At 41.6% G+C, this 17,860-nt stretch overlaps 6 non-coding genes across 6 annotated transcripts; all 6 read right to left on the reverse strand.

Annotated features, from left to right (window-relative positions):
- Positions 1 to 3,891: 3,891 nt before the first annotated feature.
- Positions 3,892 to 3,964, reverse strand: TRNAV-CAC (transfer RNA valine (anticodon CAC)). The gene has a single exon. It is a non-coding gene; the product is annotated as a tRNA-Val (tRNA).
- A 272-nt stretch (positions 3,965 to 4,236) lies between these two features.
- Positions 4,237 to 4,308, reverse strand: TRNAP-UGG (transfer RNA proline (anticodon UGG)). Its single transcript has one exon. It is a non-coding gene; the product is annotated as a tRNA-Pro (tRNA).
- A 4,376-nt stretch (positions 4,309 to 8,684) lies between these two features.
- Positions 8,685 to 8,757, reverse strand: TRNAV-CAC (transfer RNA valine (anticodon CAC)). Its single transcript has one exon. It is a non-coding gene; the product is annotated as a tRNA-Val (tRNA).
- A 272-nt stretch (positions 8,758 to 9,029) lies between these two features.
- Positions 9,030 to 9,101, reverse strand: TRNAP-UGG (transfer RNA proline (anticodon UGG)). The gene has a single exon. It is a non-coding gene; the product is annotated as a tRNA-Pro (tRNA).
- Positions 9,102 to 13,478: 4,377 nt separating this feature from the next.
- Positions 13,479 to 13,551, reverse strand: TRNAV-CAC (transfer RNA valine (anticodon CAC)). Its single transcript has one exon. It is a non-coding gene; the product is annotated as a tRNA-Val (tRNA).
- A 272-nt stretch (positions 13,552 to 13,823) lies between these two features.
- TRNAP-UGG (transfer RNA proline (anticodon UGG)) lies at positions 13,824 to 13,895 on the reverse strand. The gene has a single exon. It is a non-coding gene; the product is annotated as a tRNA-Pro (tRNA).
- Positions 13,896 to 17,860: the final 3,965 nt, after the last annotated feature.

Here is a 17,860-nt window from a genome sequence, read left to right on the forward strand (position 1 = left end):
TCTGAAATGAGAATGACATGTGCTTATCTGCTCAATCAGTGCTCAATCAGGCTCGATCAGGCGAGATTTAGAAAAGGTGGAAAGGGTCCAAGTGGATGCCCCTTCCTTTTTAGGGTGGGTCCTGCTGACTATCATAGGATTGCTTGTAAAAGTGGCCAGGGTCAGAGGAAAAGCTGCCAACACTTCTTAGCGTTCTCTATAGATGCAGCCATTTTCTGTGACTGTAATTTCGGCCTTTTCCCAGAAGTCTCTATTCTGCCTATGCAAATTAACAAAAGCAGTGCTTATTCCTCACTTGCTCAAATGTCCTTCCTGTCCAGAAAGCTCTGATTAAGCATGCTTATTTTCTTTTTCTGGGATATTTTAAATTGTTTCGCTGTCCAGTCTGTGGCAGTAGAAAGCTGCTTATGATGCCAGGTTTTGATGAATCCCCAAGGTACAAGTACAGAGGAATATATCAGTCTCTAGGATATGGAACTTTTAGCTAACACATCACAATATGTGATGCTTGCCAAGAAAACACTACATTCTGGAGCGCTGATGATCAGAACATTCTGCTCCTGAAGGATAGAAAAGACAGCTTGATTGAAATAAAGTCTGTTTATATTGACGCTCTCTCTCTCCCTATATATACATACATGCATACACACACACACACAGGTATGTCATGCATTTCTTCAGATTTGTTTCAACCATTTACCATTTATTGGAGAATCCCTACTTTTCAAGTGACTGCAAATGAAGTCATCTCTGGCACTTTTTGTGCAAAGTAAGAGACACACATGACACCTTATTATAAAAGTCATCGGTTTCTTTGTTACTGTGTACTTTCAAAGCATGGGGCTTTCACACGTCAGGTAAACCTGATTACCACTACACAACAAAAGCAGATGCAGCTTTCTTATCTATGTCGTGATAGAACAGTTGTGAATTGAGTAGAAGAAGGGCCCTGATGTGATACTTATTACATGCAGCCTGTAAGATAGTCAAACATGCAGGCTAGGAAGGAAGATGCAAATATCAATGTATTAGAAAAACACCTAAAGGCGAGTGATATGCTTTCATTCATGCATGGCTAGGAAAAATCGCCATACTGTTGCAAACATTCTTACACCACCAACTGGAAATAAATGATTCTGACATTAAACGTAAAGGTGAGAATGCATTTGTATCATCACCTTGAGAAGGATCATCTTGGAATTGAGCCGAGGGCCTCTGCACTCAAAGCCAGAAACACTCCACTAAAATAAGATTCCTGTTGGTGCCAACAATTCTCCATGTTAATGCTTGTTCTAGGTGAGCAGTGAACCGATTACAGGGCTCTTTTGAAAGCAAGGTCTGAGAACCAACAGATACATCCACACGCCGATTACTTTAGTGTTTTGAGAGAATTCCCTTTCTTGGAACGAGATTGCATGAAATAATCTTCAGGGCTTGGACAATTCCATGGCAAAACGGCACCTATCAACATTGTAGCCAACACAATATAACAACTGTTTCTGCCCGGTTTCGAACCGGGGACCTTTCGCGTGTGAGGCGAACTTGATAACCACTACACTACAGAAACAGATACCTACAGTTGATTTTTCTGTAATGAAACTGCTCCGAACTGGCTATTCCATGGGCCTCTGGCTTTAGATTTCTTTCATGCAACCTGCCCGACATCCCTAGCTGAACGCTCGTACATGCCATGCAAGACCAGATGTTTGGTATTAGCTCAGACTGGGCAGGGCTGAAGCATGAGACTCTAGCAAAGAATTATCCACTACTGCAAAGAAAAAATTGATGTTGGTTTTGAAACGCAAACTTCAAAACAACTTGAAAAGAGTACCAAGAAAAGGGCTTGTCCGGGATTTGAACCCGGGACCTCTCGCACCCAAAGCGAGAATCATACCCCTAGACCAACGAGCCCTCAAAATTCTCTTACCTCTCAAAAGCTAATACCGGCTCTAAGCCCGCAATGAAGATCATGCTGGTATCTTTATGATGCTTGGTCTGTGAATACGCATGAAAGTCAGTCTCAACTTACCCTTTCTCAAACGATAGCACTATCATTTACAAGTGTCTCCTTTTATTCCGTCCCAGCTTTGGACACGTCTTACAGGAAGTCGGCCCTTATTTATATATTTCTGCAGTGGCTGAAGCTTAATGAGAAAGAGTAACAAGTTGTTCATAACAACATAAGAAACACATTGTGCATTTTCTCTCAAATACTCCTTCACTTTGTGCCAAAAGAAATACCAAGGTGAATACCTAGGCCACAGATTCAAGCTAAAGATCTTCCTGGTGAAGGCAAGGCGCAATAAAAACTGCATATCGCTGGACTAAAGCATTCCTTGCATAGCCTCTAACATCATAACATAACTGAGCTGCTAGCAGCAAGCTAACCAATACCTTTCTGAAATGAGAATGACATGTGCTTATCTGCTCAATCAGTGCTCAATCAGGCTCGATCAGGCGAGATTTAGAAAAGGTGGAAAGGGTCCAAGTGGATGCCCCTTCCTTTTTAGGGTGGGTCCTGCTGACTATCATAGGATTGCTTGTAAAAGTGGCCAGGGTCAGAGGAAAAGCTGCCAACACTTCTTAGCGTTCTCTATAGATGCAGCCATTTTCTGTGACTGTAATTTCGGCCTTTTCCCAGAAGTCTCTATTCTGCCTATGCAAATTAACAAAAGCAGTGCTTATTCCTCACTTGCTCAAATGTCCTTCCTGTCCAGAAAGCTCTGATTAAGCATGCTTATTTTCTTTTTCTGGGATATTTTAAATTGTTTCGCTGTCCAGTCTGTGGCAGTAGAAAGCTGCTTATGATGCCAGGTTTTGATGAATCCCCAAGGTACAAGTACAGAGGAATATATCAGTCTCTAGGATATGGAACTTTTAGCTAACACATCACAATATGTGATGCTTGCCAAGAAAACACTACATTCTGGAGCGCTGATGATCAGAACATTCTGCTCCTGAAGGATAGAAAAGACAGCTTGATTGAAATAAAGTCTGTTTATATTGACGCTCTCTCTCTCCCTATATATACATACATGCATACACACACACACACAGGTATGTCATGCATTTCTTCAGATTTGTTTCAACCATTTACCATTTATTGGAGAATCCCTACTTTTCAAGTGACTGCAAATGAAGTCATCTCTGGCACTTTTTGTGCAAAGTAAGAGACACACATGACACCTTTTTATAAAAGTCATCGGTTTCTTTGTTACTGTGTACTTTCAAAGCATGGGGCTTTCACACGTCAGGTAAACCTGATTACCACTACACAACAAAAGCAGATGCAGCTTTCTTATCTATGTCGTGATAGAACAGTTGTGAATTGAGTAGAAGAAGGGCCCTGATGTGATACTTATTACATGCAGCCTGTAAGATAGTCAAACATGCAGGCTAGGAAGGAAGATGCAAATATCAATGTATTAGAAAAACACCTAAAGGCGAGTGATATGCTTTCATTCATGCATGGCTAGGAAAAATCGCCATACTGTTGCAAACATTCTTACACCACCAACTGGAAATAAATGATTCTGACATTAAACGTAAAGGTGACAATGCATTTGTATCATCACCCTGAGAAGGATCATCTTGGAATTGAGCCGAGGGCCTCTGCACTCAAAGCCAGAAACACTCCACTAAAATAAGATTCCTGTTGGTGCCAACAATTCTCCATGTTAATGCTTGTTCTAGGTGAGCAGTGAACCGATTGCAGGGCTCTTTTGAAAGCAAGGTCTGAGAACCAACAGATACATCCACACGCCGATTACTTTAGTGTTTTGAGAGAATTCCCTTTCTTGGAACGAGATTGCATGAAATAATCTTCAGGGCTTGGACAATTCCATGGCAAAACGGCACCTATCAACATTGTAGCCAACACAATATAACAACTGTTTCTGCCCGGTTTCGAACCGGGGACCTTTCGCGTGTGAGGCGAACGTGATAACCACTACACTACAGAAACAGATACCTACAGTTGATTTTTCTGTAATGAAACTGCTCCGAACTGGCTATTCCATGGGCCTCTGGCTTTAGATTTCTTTCATGCAACCTGCCCGACATCCCTAGCTGAACGCTCGTACATGCCATGCAAGACCAGATGTTTGGTATTAGCTCAGACTGGGCAGGGCTGAAGCATGAGACTCTAGCAAAGAATTATCCACTACTGCAAAGAAAAAATTGATGTTGGTTTTGAAACGCAAACTTCAAAACAACTTGAAAAGAGTACCAAGAAAAGGGCTCGTCCGGGATTTGAACCCGGGACCTCTCGCACCCAAAGCGAGAATCATACCCCTAGACCAACGAGCCCTCAAAATCCTCTTACCTCTCAAAAGCTAATACCGGCTCTAAGCCCGCAATGAAGATCATGCTGGTATCTTTATGATGCTTGGTCTGTGAATACGCATGAAAGTCAGTCTCAACTTACCCTTTCTCAAACGATAGCACTATCATTTACAAGTGTCTCCTTTTATTCCGTCCCAGCTTTGGACACGTCTTACAGGAAGTCAGCCCTTATTTATATATTTCTTCAGTGGCTGAAGCTTAATGAGAAAGAGTAACAAGTTGTTCATAACAACATAAGAAACACATTGTGCATTTTCTCTTAAATACTCCTTCACTTTGTGCCAAAAGAAATACCAAGGTGAATACCTAGGCCACAGATTCAAGCTAAAGATCTTCCTGCTGAATGCAAGGCGCATTAAAAACTGCATATCGCTGGACTAAAGCATTCCTTGCATAGCCTCTAACATCATAACATAACTGAGCTGCTAGCAGCAAGCTAACCAATACCTTTCTGAAATGAGAATGACATGTGCTTATCTGCTCAATCAGTGCTCAATCAGGCTCGATCAGTCGAGATTTAGAAAAGGTGGAAAGGGTCCAAGTGGATGCCCCTTCCTTTTTAGGGTGGGTCCTGCTGACTATCATAGGATTGCTTGTAAAAGTGGCCAGGGTCAGAGGAAAAGCTGCCAACACTTCTTAGCGTTCTCTATAGATGCAGCCATTTTCTGTGACTGTAATTTCGGCCTTTTCCCAGAAGTCTCTATTCTGCCTATGCAAATTAACAAAAGCAGTGCTTATTCCTCACTTGCTCAAATGTCCTTCCTGTCCAGAAAGCTCTGATTAAGCATGCTTATTTTCTTTTTCTGGGATATTTTAAATTGTTTCGCTGTCCAGTCTGTGGCAGTAGAAAGCTGCTTATGATGCCAGGTTTTGATGAATCCCCAAGGTACAAGTACAGAGGAATATATCAGTCTCTAGGATATGGAACTTTTAGCTAACACATCACAATATGTGATGCTTGCCAAGAAAACACTACATTCTGGAGCGCTGATGATCAGAACATTCTGCTCCTGAAGGATAGAAAAGACAGCTTGATTGAAATAAAGTCTGTTTATATTGACGCTCTCTCTCTCCCTATATATACATACATGCATACACACACACACACAGGTATGTCATGCATTTCTTCAGATTTGTTTCAACCATTTACCATTTATTGGAGAATCCCTACTTTTCAAGTGACTGCAAATGAAGTCATCTCTGGCACTTTTTGTGCAAAGTAAGAGACACACATGACACCTTATTATAAAAGTCATCGGTTTCTTTGTTACTGTGTACTTTCAAAGCATGGGGCTTTCACACGTCAGGTAAACCTGATTACCACTACACAACAAAAGCAGATGCAGCTTTCTTATCTATGTCGTGATAGAACAGTTGTGAATTGAGTAGAAGAAGGGCCCTGATGTGATACTTATTACATGCAGCCTGTAAGATAGTCAAACATGCAGGCTAGGAAGGAAGATGCAAATATCAATGTATTAGAAAAACACCTAAAGGCGAGTGATATGCTTTCATTCATGCATGGCTAGGAAAAATCGCCATACTGTTGCAAACATTCTTACACCACCAACTGGAAATAAATGATTCTGACATTAAACGTAAAGGTGAGAATGCATTTGTATCATCACCTTGAGAAGGATCATCTTGGAATTGAGCCGAGGGCCTCTGCACTCAAAGCCAGAAACACTCCACTAAAATAAGATTCCTGTTGGTGCCAACAATTCTCCATGTTAATGCTTGTTCTAGGTGAGCAGTGAACCGATTACAGGGCTCTTTTGAAAGCAAGGTCTGAGAACCAACAGATACATCCACACGCCGATTACTTTAGTGTTTTGAGAGAATTCCCTTTCTTGGAACGAGATTGCATGAAATAATCTTCAGGGCTTGGACAATTCCATGGCAAAACGGCACCTATCAACATTGTAGCCAACACAATATAACAACTGTTTCTGCCCGGTTTCGAACCGGGGACCTTTCGCGTGTGAGGCGAACTTGATAACCACTACACTACAGAAACAGATACCTACAGTTGATTTTTCTGTAATGAAACTGCTCCGAACTGGCTATTCCATGGGCCTCTGGCTTTAGATTTCTTTCATGCAACCTGCCCGACATCCCTAGCTGAACGCTCGTACATGCCATGCAAGACCAGATGTTTGGTATTAGCTCAGACTGGGCAGGGCTGAAGCATGAGACTCTAGCAAAGAATTATCCACTACTGCAAAGAAAAAATTGATGTTGGTTTTGAAACGCAAACTTCAAAACAACTTGAAAAGAGTACCAAGAAAAGGGCTTGTCCGGGATTTGAACCCGGGACCTCTCGCACCCAAAGCGAGAATCATACCCCTAGACCAACGAGCCCTCAAAATTCTCTTACCTCTCAAAAGCTAATACCGGCTCTAAGCCCGCAATGAAGATCATGCTGGTATCTTTATGATGCTTGGTCTGTGAATACGCATGAAAGTCAGTCTCAACTTACCCTTTCTCAAACGATAGCACTATCATTTACAAGTGTCTCCTTTTATTCCGTCCCAGCTTTGGACACGTCTTACAGGAAGTCAGCCCTTATTTATATATTTCTGCAGTGGCTGAAGCTTAATGAGAAAGAGTAACAAGTTGTTCATAACAACATAAGAAACACATTGTGCATTTTCTCTCAAATACTCCTTCACTTTGTGCCAAAAGAAATACCAAGGTGAATACCTAGGCCACAGATTCAAGCTAAAGATCTTCCTGGTGAAGGCAAGGCGCAATAAAAACTGCATATCGCTGGACTAAAGCATTCCTTGCATAGCCTCTAACATCATAACATAACTGAGCTGCTAGCAGCAAGCTAACCAATACCTTTCTGAAATGAGAATGACATGTGCTTATCTGCTCAATCAGTGCTCAATTGGCTCGATCAGGCGAGATTTAGAAAAGGTGGAAAGGGTCCAAGTGGATGCCCCTTCCTTTTTAGGGTGGGTCCTGCTGACTATCATAGGATTGCTTGTAAAAGTGGCCAGGGTCAGAGGAAAAGCTGCCAACACTTCTTAGCGTTCTCTATAGATGCAGCCATTTTCTGTGACTGTAATTTCGGCCTTTTCCCAGAAGTCTCTATTCTGCCTATGCAAATTAACAAAAGCAGTGCTTATTCCTCACTTGCTCAAATGTCCTTCCTGTCCAGAAAGCTCTGATTAAGCATGCTTATTTTCTTTTTCTGGGATATTTTAAATTGTTTCGCTGTCCAGTCTGTGGCAGTAGAAAGCTGCTTATGATGCCAGGTTTTGATGAATCCCCAAGGTACAAGTACAGAGGAATATATCAGTCTCTAGGATATGGAACTTTTAGCTAACACATCACAATATGTGATGCTTGCCAAGAAAACACTACATTCTGGAGCGCTGATGATCAGAACATTCTGCTCCTGAAGGATAGAAAAGACAGCTTGATTGAAATAAAGTCTGTTTATATTGACGCTCTCTCTCTCCCTATATATACATACATGCGTACACACACACACACAGGTATGTCATGCATTTCTTCAGATTTGTTTCAACCATTTACCATTTATTGGAGAATCCCTACTTTTCAAGTGACTGCAAATGAAGTCATCTCTGGCACTTTTTGTGCAAAGTAAGAGACACACATGACACCTTTTTATAAAAGTCATCGGTTTCTTTGTTACTGTGTACTTTCAAAGCATGGGGCTTTCACACGTCAGGTAAACCTGATTACCACTACACAACAAAAGCAGATGCAGCTTTCTTATCTATGTCGTGATAGAACAGTTGTGAATTGAGTAGAAGAAGGGCCCTGATGTGATACTTATTACATGCAGCCTGTAAGATAGTCAAACATGCAGGCTAGGAAGGAAGATGCAAATATCAATGTATTAGAAAAACACCTAAAGGCGAGTGATATGCTTTCATTCATGCATGGCTAGGAAAAATCGCCATACTGTTGCAAACATTCTTACACCACCAACTGGAAATAAATGATTCTGACATTAAACGTAAAGGTGACAATGCATTTGTATCATCACCCTGAGAAGGATCATCTTGGAATTGAGCCGAGGGCCTCTGCACTCAAAGCCAGAAACACTCCACTAAAATAAGATTCCTGTTGGTGCCAACAATTCTCCTTGTTAATGCTTGTTCTAGGTGAGCAGTGAACCGATTGCAGGGCTCTTTTGAAAGCAAGGTCTGAGAACCAACAGATACATCCACACGCCGATTACTTTAGTGTTTTGAGAGAATTCCCTTTCTTGGAACGAGATTGCATGAAATAATCTTCAGGGCTTGGACAATTCCATGGCAAAACGGCACCTATCAACATTGTAGCCAACACAATATAACAACTGTTTCTGCCCGGTTTCGAACCGGGGACCTTTCGCGTGTGAGGCGAACGTGATAACCACTACACTACAGAAACAGATACCTACAGTTGATTTTTCTGTAATGAAACTGCTCCGAACTGGCTATTCCATGGGCCTCTGGCTTTAGATTTCTTTCATGCAACCTGCCCGACATCCCTAGCTGAACGCTCGTACATGCCATGCAAGACCAGATGTTTGGTATTAGCTCAGACTGGGCAGGGCTGAAGCATGAGACTCTAGCAAAGAATTATCCACTACTGCAAAGAAAAAATTGATGTTGGTTTTGAAACGCAAACTTCAAAACAACTTGAAAAGAGTACCAAGAAAAGGGCTCGTCCGGGATTTGAACCCGGGACCTCTCGCACCCAAAGCGAGAATCATACCCCTAGACCAACGAGCCCTCAAAATCCTCTTACCTCTCAAAAGCTAATACCGGCTCTAAGCCCGCAATGAAGATCATGCTGGTATCTTTATGATGCTTGGTCTGTGAATACGCATGAAAGTCAGTCTCAACTTACCCTTTCTCAAACGATAGCACTATCATTTACAAGTGTCTCCTTTTATTCCGTCCCAGCTTTGGACACGTCTTACAGGAAGTCAGCCCTTATTTATATATTTCTTCAGTGGCTGAAGCTTAATGAGAAAGAGTAACAAGTTGTTCATAACAACATAAGAAACACATTGTGCATTTTCTCTTAAATACTCCTTCACTTTGTGCCAAAAGAAATACCAAGGTGAATACCTAGGCCACAGATTCAAGCTAAAGATCTTCCTGCTGAATGCAAGGCGCATTAAAAACTGCATATCGCTGGACTAAAGCATTCCTTGCATAGCCTCTAACATCATAACATAACTGAGCTGCTAGCAGCAAGCTAACCAATACCTTTCTGAAATGAGAATGACATGTGCTTATCTGCTCAATCAGTGCTCAATCAGGCTCGATCAGGCGAGATTTAGAAAAGGTGGAAAGGGTCCAAGTGGATGCCCCTTCCTTTTTAGGGTGGGTCCTGCTGACTATCATAGGATTGCTTGTAAAAGTGGTCAGGGTCAGAGGAAAAGCTGCCAACACTTCTTAGCGTTCTCTATAGATGCAGCCATTTTCTGTGACTGTAATTTCGGCCTTTTCCCAGAAGTCTCTATTCTGCCTATGCAAATTAACAAAAGCAGTGCTTATTCCTCACTTGCTCAAATGTCCTTCCTGTCCAGAAAGCTCTGATTAAGCATGCTTGTTTTCTTTTTCTGGGATATTTTAAATTGTTTCGCTGTCCAGTCTGTGGCAGTAGAAAGCTGCTTATGATGCCAGGTTTTGATGAATCCCCAAGGTACAAGTACAGAGGAATATATCAGTCTCTAGGATATGGAACTTTTAGCTAACACATCACAATATGTGATGCTTGCCAAGAAAACACTACATTCTGGAGCGCTGATGATCAGAACATTCTGCTCCTGAAGGATAGAAAAGACAGCTTGATTGAAATAAAGTCTGTTTATATTGACGCTCTCTCTCTCCCTATATATACATACATGCATACACACACACACACAGGTATGTCATGCATTTCTTCAGATTTGTTTCAACCATTTACCATTTATTGGAGAATCCCTACTTTTCAAGTGACTGCAAATGAAGTCATCTCTGGCACTTTTTGTGCAAAGTAAGAGACACACATGACACCTTTTTATAAAAGTCATCGGTTTCTTTGTTACTGTGTACTTTCAAAGCATGGGGCTTTCACACGTCAGGTAAACCTGATTACCACTACACAACAAAAGCAGATGCAGCTTTCTTATCTATGTCGTGATAGAACAGTTGTGAATTGAGTAGAAGAAGGGCCCTGATGTGATACTTATTACATGCAGCCTGTAAGATAGTCAAACATGCAGGCTAGGAAGGAAGATGCAAATATCAATGTATTAGAAAAACACCTAAAGGCGAGTGATATGCTTTCATTCATGCATGGCTAGGAAAAATCGCCATACTGTTGCAAACATTCTTACACCACCAACTGGAAATAAATGATTCTGACATTAAACGTAAAGGTGAGAATGCATTTGTATCATCACCTTGAGAAGGATCATCTTGGAATTGAGCCGAGGGCCTCTGCACTCAAAGCCAGAAACACTCCACTAAAATAAGATTCCTGTTGGTGCCAACAATTCTCCATGTTAATGCTTGTTCTAGGTGAGCAGTGAACCGATTACAGGGCTCTTTTGAAAGCAAGGTCTGAGAACCAACAGATACATCCACACGCCGATTACTTTAGTGTTTTGAGAGAATTCCCTTTCTTGGAACGAGATTGCATGAAATAATCTTCAGGGCTTGGACAATTCCATGGCAAAACGGCACCTATCAACATTGTAGCCAACACAATATAACAACTGTTTCTGCCCGGTTTCGAACCGGGGACCTTTCGCGTGTGAGGCGAACTTGATAACCACTACACTACAGAAACAGATACCTACAGTTGATTTTTCTGTAATGAAACTGCTCCGAACTGGCTATTCCATGGGCCTCTGGCTTTAGATTTCTTTCATGCAACCTGCCCGACATCCCTAGCTGAACGCTCGTACATGCCATGCAAGACCAGATGTTTGGTATTAGCTCAGACTGGGCAGGGCTGAAGCATGAGACTCTAGCAAAGAATTATCCACTACTGCAAAGAAAAAATTGATGTTGGTTTTGAAACGCAAACTTCAAAACAACTTGAAAAGAGTACCAAGAAAAGGGCTTGTCCGGGATTTGAACCCGGGACCTCTCGCACCCAAAGCGAGAATCATACCCCTAGACCAACGAGCCCTCAAAATTCTCTTACCTCTCAAAAGCTAATACCGGCTCTAAGCCCGCAATGAAGATCATGCTGGTATCTTTATGATGCTTGGTCTGTGAATACGCATGAAAGTCAGTCTCAACTTACCCTTTCTCAAACGATAGCACTATCATTTACAAGTGTCTCCTTTTATTCCGTCCCAGCTTTGGACACGTCTTACAGGAAGTCGGCCCTTATTTATATATTTCTGCAGTGGCTGAAGCTTAATGAGAAAGAGTAACAAGTTGTTCATAACAACATAAGAAACACATTGTGCATTTTCTCTCAAATACTCCTTCACTTTGTGCCAAAAGAAATACCAAGGTGAATACCTAGGCCACAGATTCAAGCTAAAGATCTTCCTGGTGAAGGCAAGGCGCAATAAAAACTGCATATCGCTGGACTAAAGCATTCCTTGCATAGCCTCTAACATCATAACATAACTGAGCTGCTAGCAGCAAGCTAACCAATACCTTTCTGAAATGAGAATGACATGTGCTTATCTGCTCAATCAGTGCTCAATCAGGCTCGATCAGGCGAGATTTAGAAAAGGTGGAAAGGGTCCAAGTGGATGCCCCTTCCTTTTTAGGGTGGGTCCTGCTGACTATCATAGGATTGCTTGTAAAAGTGGCCAGGGTCAGAGGAAAAGCTGCCAACACTTCTTAGCGTTCTCTATAGATGCAGCCATTTTCTGTGACTGTAATTTCGGCCTTTTCCCAGAAGTCTCTATTCTGCCTATGCAAATTAACAAAAGCAGTGCTTATTCCTCACTTGCTCAAATGTCCTTCCTGTCCAGAAAGCTCTGATTAAGCATGCTTATTTTCTTTTTCTGGGATATTTCAAATTGTTTCGCTGTCCAGTCTGTGGCAGTAGAAAGCTGCTTATGATGCCAGGTTTTGATGAATCCCCAAGGTACAAGTACAGAGGAATATATCAGTCTCTAGGATATGGAACTTTTAGCTAACACATCACAATATCTGATGCTTGCCAAGAAAACACTACATTCTGGAGCGCTGATGATCAGAACATTCTGCTCCTGAAGGATAGAAAAGACAGCTTGATTGAAATAAAGTCTGTTTATATTGACGCTCTCTCTCTCCCTATATATACATACATGCGTACACACACACACACAGGTATGTCATGCAGTTCTTCAGATTTGTTTCAACCATTTACCATTTATTGGAGAATCCCTACTTTTCAAGTGACTGCAAATGAAGTCATCTCTGGCACTTTTTGTGCAAAGTAAGAGACACACATGACACCTTTTTATAAAAGTCATCGGTTTCTTTGTTACTGTGTACTTTCAAAGCATGGGGCTTTCACACGTCAGGTAAACCTGATTACCACTACACAACAAAAGCAGATGCAGCTTTCTTATCTATGTCGTGATAGAACAGTTGTGAATTGAGTAGAAGAAGGGCCCTGATGTGATACTTATTACATGCAGCCTGTAAGATAGTCAAACATGCAGGCTAAGAAGGAAGATGCAAATATCAATGTATTAGAAAAACACCTAAAGGCGAGTGATATGCTTTCATTCATGCATGGCTAGGAAAAATCGCCATACTGTTGCAAACATTCTTACACCACCAACTGGAAATAAATGATTCTGACATTAAACGTAAAGGTGACAATGCATTTGTATCATCACCTTGAGAAGGATCATCTTGGAATTGAGCCGAGGGCCTCTGCACTCAAAGCCAGAAACACTCCACTAAAATAAGATTCCTGTTGGTGCCAACAATTCTCCATGTTAATGCTTGTTCTAGGTGAGCAGTGAACCGATTGCAGGGCTCTTTTGAAAGCAAGGTCTGAGAACCAACAGATACATCCACACGCCGATTACTTTAGTGTATTGAGAGAATTCCCTTTCTTGGAACGAGATTGCATGAAATAATCTTCAGGGCTTGGACAATTCCATGGCAAAACGGCACCTATCAACATTGTAGCCAACACAATATAACAACTGTTTCTGCCCGGTTTCGAACCGGGGACCTTTCGCGTGTGAGGCGAACGTGATAACCACTACACTACAGAAACAGATACCTACAGTTGATTTTTCTGTAATGAAACTGCTCCGAACTGGCTATTCCATGGGCCTCTGGCTTTAGATTTCTTTCATGCAACCTGCCCGACATCCCTAGCTGAACGCTCGTACATGCCATGCAAGACCAGATGTTTGGTATTAGCTCAGACTGGGCAGGGCTGAAGCATGAGACTCTAGCAAAGAATTATCCACTACTGCAAAGAAAAAATTGATGTTGGTTTTGAAACGCAAACTTCAAAACAACTTGAAAAGAGTACCAAGAAAAGGGCTCGTCCGGGATTTGAACCCGGGACCTCTCGCACCCAAAGCGAGAATCATACCCCTAGACCAACGAGCCCTCAAAATCCTCTTACCTCTCAAAAGCTAATACCGGCTCTAAGCCCGCAATGAAGATCATGCTGGTATCTTTATGATGCTTGGTCTGTGAATACGCATGAAAGTCAGTCTCAACTTACCCTTTCTCAAACGATAGCACTATCATTTACAAGTGTCTCCTTTTATTCCGTCCCAGCTTTGGACACGTCTTACAGGAAGTCAGCCCTTATTTATATATTTCTTCAGTGGCTGAAGCTTAATGAGAAAGAGTAACAAGTTGTTCATAACAACATAAGAAACACATTGTGCATTTTCTCTTAAATACTCCTTCACTTTGTGCCAAAAGAAATACCAAGGTGAATACCTAGGCCACAGATTCAAGCTAAAGATCTTCCTGCTGAATGCAAGGCGCATTAAAAACTGCATATCGCTGGACTAAAGCATTCCTTGCATAGCCTCTAACATCATAACATAACTGAGCTGCTAGCAGCAAGCTAACCAATACCTTTCTGAAATGAGAATGACATGTGCTTATCTGCTCAATCAGTGCTCAATCAGGCTCGATCAGTCGAGATTTAGAAAAGGTGGAAAGGGTCCAAGTGGATGCCCCTTCCTTTTTAGGGTGGGTCCTGCTGACTATCATAGGATTGCTTGTAAAAGTGGCCAGGGTCAGAGGAAAAGCTGCCAACACTTCTTAGCGTTCTCTATAGATGCAGCCATTTTCTGTGACTGTAATTTCGGCCTTTTCCCAGAAGTCTCTATTCTGCCTATGCAAATTAACAAAAGCAGTGCTTATTCCTCACTTGCTCAAATGTCCTTCCTGTCCAGAAAGCTCTGATTAAGCATGCTTATTTTCTTTTTCTGGGATATTTTAAATTGTTTCGCTGTCCAGTCTGTGGCAGTAGAAAGCTGCTTATGATGCCAGGTTTTGATGAATCCCCAAGGTACAAGTACAGAGGAATATATCAGTCTCTAGGATATGGAACTTTTAGCTAACACATCACAATATGTGATGCTTGCCAAGAAAACACTACATTCTGGAGCGCTGATGATCAGAACATTCTGCTCCTGAAGGATAGAAAAGACAGCTTGATTGAAATAAAGTCTGTTTATATTGACGCTCTCTCTCTCCCTATATATACATACATGCATACACACACACACACAGGTATGTCATGCATTTCTTCAGATTTGTTTCAACCATTTACCATTTATTGGAGAATCCCTACTTTTCAAGTGACTGCAAATGAAGTCATCTCTGGCACTTTTTGTGCAAAGTAAGAGACACACATGACACCTTATTATAAAAGTCATCGGTTTCTTTGTTACTGTGTACTTTCAAAGCATGGGGCTTTCACACGTCAGGTAAACCTGATTACCACTACACAACAAAAGCAGATGCAGCTTTCTTATCTATGTCGTGATAGAACAGTTGTGAATTGAGTAGAAGAAGGGCCCTGATGTGATACTTATTACATGCAGCCTGTAAGATAGTCAAACATGCAGGCTAGGAAGGAAGATGCAAATATCAATGTATTAGAAAAACACCTAAAGGCGAGTGATATGCTTTCATTCATGCATGGCTAGGAAAAATCGCCATACTGTTGCAAACATTCTTACACCACCAACTGGAAATAAATGATTCTGACATTAAACGTAAAGGTGAGAATGCATTTGTATCATCACCTTGAGAAGGATCATCTTGGAATTGAGCCGAGGGCCTCTGCACTCAAAGCCAGAAACACTCCACTAAAATAAGATTCCTGTTGGTGCCAACAATTCTCCATGTTAATGCTTGTTCTAGGTGAGCAGTGAACCGATTACAGGGCTCTTTTGAAAGCAAGGTTTGAGAACCAACAGATACATCCACACGCCGATTACTTTAGTGTTTTGAGAGAATTCCCTTTCTTGGAACGAGATTGCATGAAATAATCTTCAGGGCTTGGACAATTCCATGGCAAAACGGCACCTATCAACATTGTAGCCAACACAATATAACAACTGTTTCTGCCCGGTTTCGAACCGGGGACCTTTCGCGTGTGAGGCGAACTTGATAACCACTACACTACAGAAACAGATACCTACAGTTGATTTTTCTGTAATGAAACTGCTCCGAACTGGCTATTCCATGGGCCTCTGGCTTTAGATTTCTTTCATGCAACCTGCCCGACATCCCTAGCTGAACGCTCGTACATGCCATGCAAGACCAGATGTTTGGTATTAGCTCAGACTGGGCAGGGCTGAAGCATGAGACTCTAGCAAAGAATTATCCACTACTGCAAAGAAAAAATTGATGTTGGTTTTGAAACGCAAACTTCAAAACAACTTGAAAAGAGTACCAAGAAAAGGGCTTGTCCGGGATTTGAACCCGGGACCTCTCGCACCCAAAGCGAGAATCATACCCCTAGACCAACGAGCCCTCAAAATTCTCTTACCTCTCAAAAGCTAATACCGGCTCTAAGCCCGCAATGAAGATCATGCTGGTATCTTTATGATGCTTGGTCTGTGAATACGCATGAAAGTCAGTCTCAACTTACCCTTTCTCAAACGATAGCACTATCATTTACAAGTGTCTCCTTTTATTCCGTCCCAGCTTTGGACACGTCTTACAGGAAGTCAGCCCTTATTTATATATTTCTGCAGTGGCTGAAGCTTAATGAGAAAGAGTAACAAGTTGTTCATAACAACATAAGAAACACATTGTGCATTTTCTCTTAAATACTCCTTCACTTTGTGCCAAAAGAAATACCAAGGTGAATACCTAGGCCACAGATTCAAGCTAAAGATCTTCCTGGTGAAGGCAAGGCGCAATAAAAACTGCATATCGCTGGACTAAAGCATTCCTTGCATAGCCTCTAACATCATAACATAACTGAGCTGCTAGCAGCAAGCTAACCAATACCTTTCTGAAATGAGAATGACATGTGCTTATCTGCTCAATCAGTGCTCAATCAGGCTCGATCAGGCGAGATTTAGAAAAGGTGGAAAGGGTCCAAGTGGATGCCCCTTCCTTTTTAGGGTGGGTCCTGCTGACTATCATAGGATTGCTTGTAAAAGTGGCCAGGGTCAGAGGAAAAGCTGCCAACACTTCTTAGCGTTCTCTATAGATGCAGCCATTTTCTGTGACTGTAATTTCGGCCTTTTCCCAGAAGTCTCTATTCTGCCTATGCAAATTAACAAAAGCAGTGCTTATTCCTCACTTGCTCAAATGTCCTTCCTGTCCAGAAAGCTCTGATTAAGCATGCTTATTTTCTTTTTCTGGGATATTTTAAATTGTTTCGCTGTCCAGTCTGTGGCAGTAGAAAGCTGCTTATGATGCCAGGTTTTGATGAATCCCCAAGGTACAAGTACAGAGGAATATATCAGTCTCTAGGATATGGAACTTTTAGCTAACACATCACAATATCTGATGCTTGCCAAGAAAACACTACATTCTGGAGCGCTGATGATCAGAACATTCTGCTCCTGAAGGATAGAAAAGACAGCTTGATTGAAATAAAGTCTGTTTATATTGACGCTCTCTCTCTCCCTATATATACATACATGCGTACACACACACACACAGGTATGTCATGCAGTTCTTCAGATTTGTTTCAACCATTTACCATTTATTGGAGAATCCCTACTTTTCAAGTGACTGCAAATGAAGTCATCTCTGGCACTTTTTGTGCAAAGTAAGAGACACACATGACACCTTTTTATAAAAGTCATCAGTTTCTTTGTTACTGTGTACTTTCAAAGCATGGGGCTTTCACACGTCAGGTAAACCTGATTACCACTACACAACAAAAGCAGATGCAGCTTTCTTATCTATGTCGTGATAGAACAGTTGTGAATTGAGTAGAAGAAGGGCCCTGATGTGATACTTATTACATGCAGCCTGTAAGATAGTCAAACATGCAGGCTAAGAAGGAAGATGCAAATATCAATGTATTAGAAAAACACCTAAAGGCGAGTGATATGCTTTCATTCATGCATGGCTAGGAA

Source organism: Triturus cristatus, chromosome 8 (genome assembly GCF_964204655.1).
Source record: "Triturus cristatus chromosome 8, aTriCri1.1, whole genome shotgun sequence".
Lineage (NCBI taxonomy): Eukaryota > Metazoa > Chordata > Amphibia > Caudata > Salamandridae > Triturus > Triturus cristatus.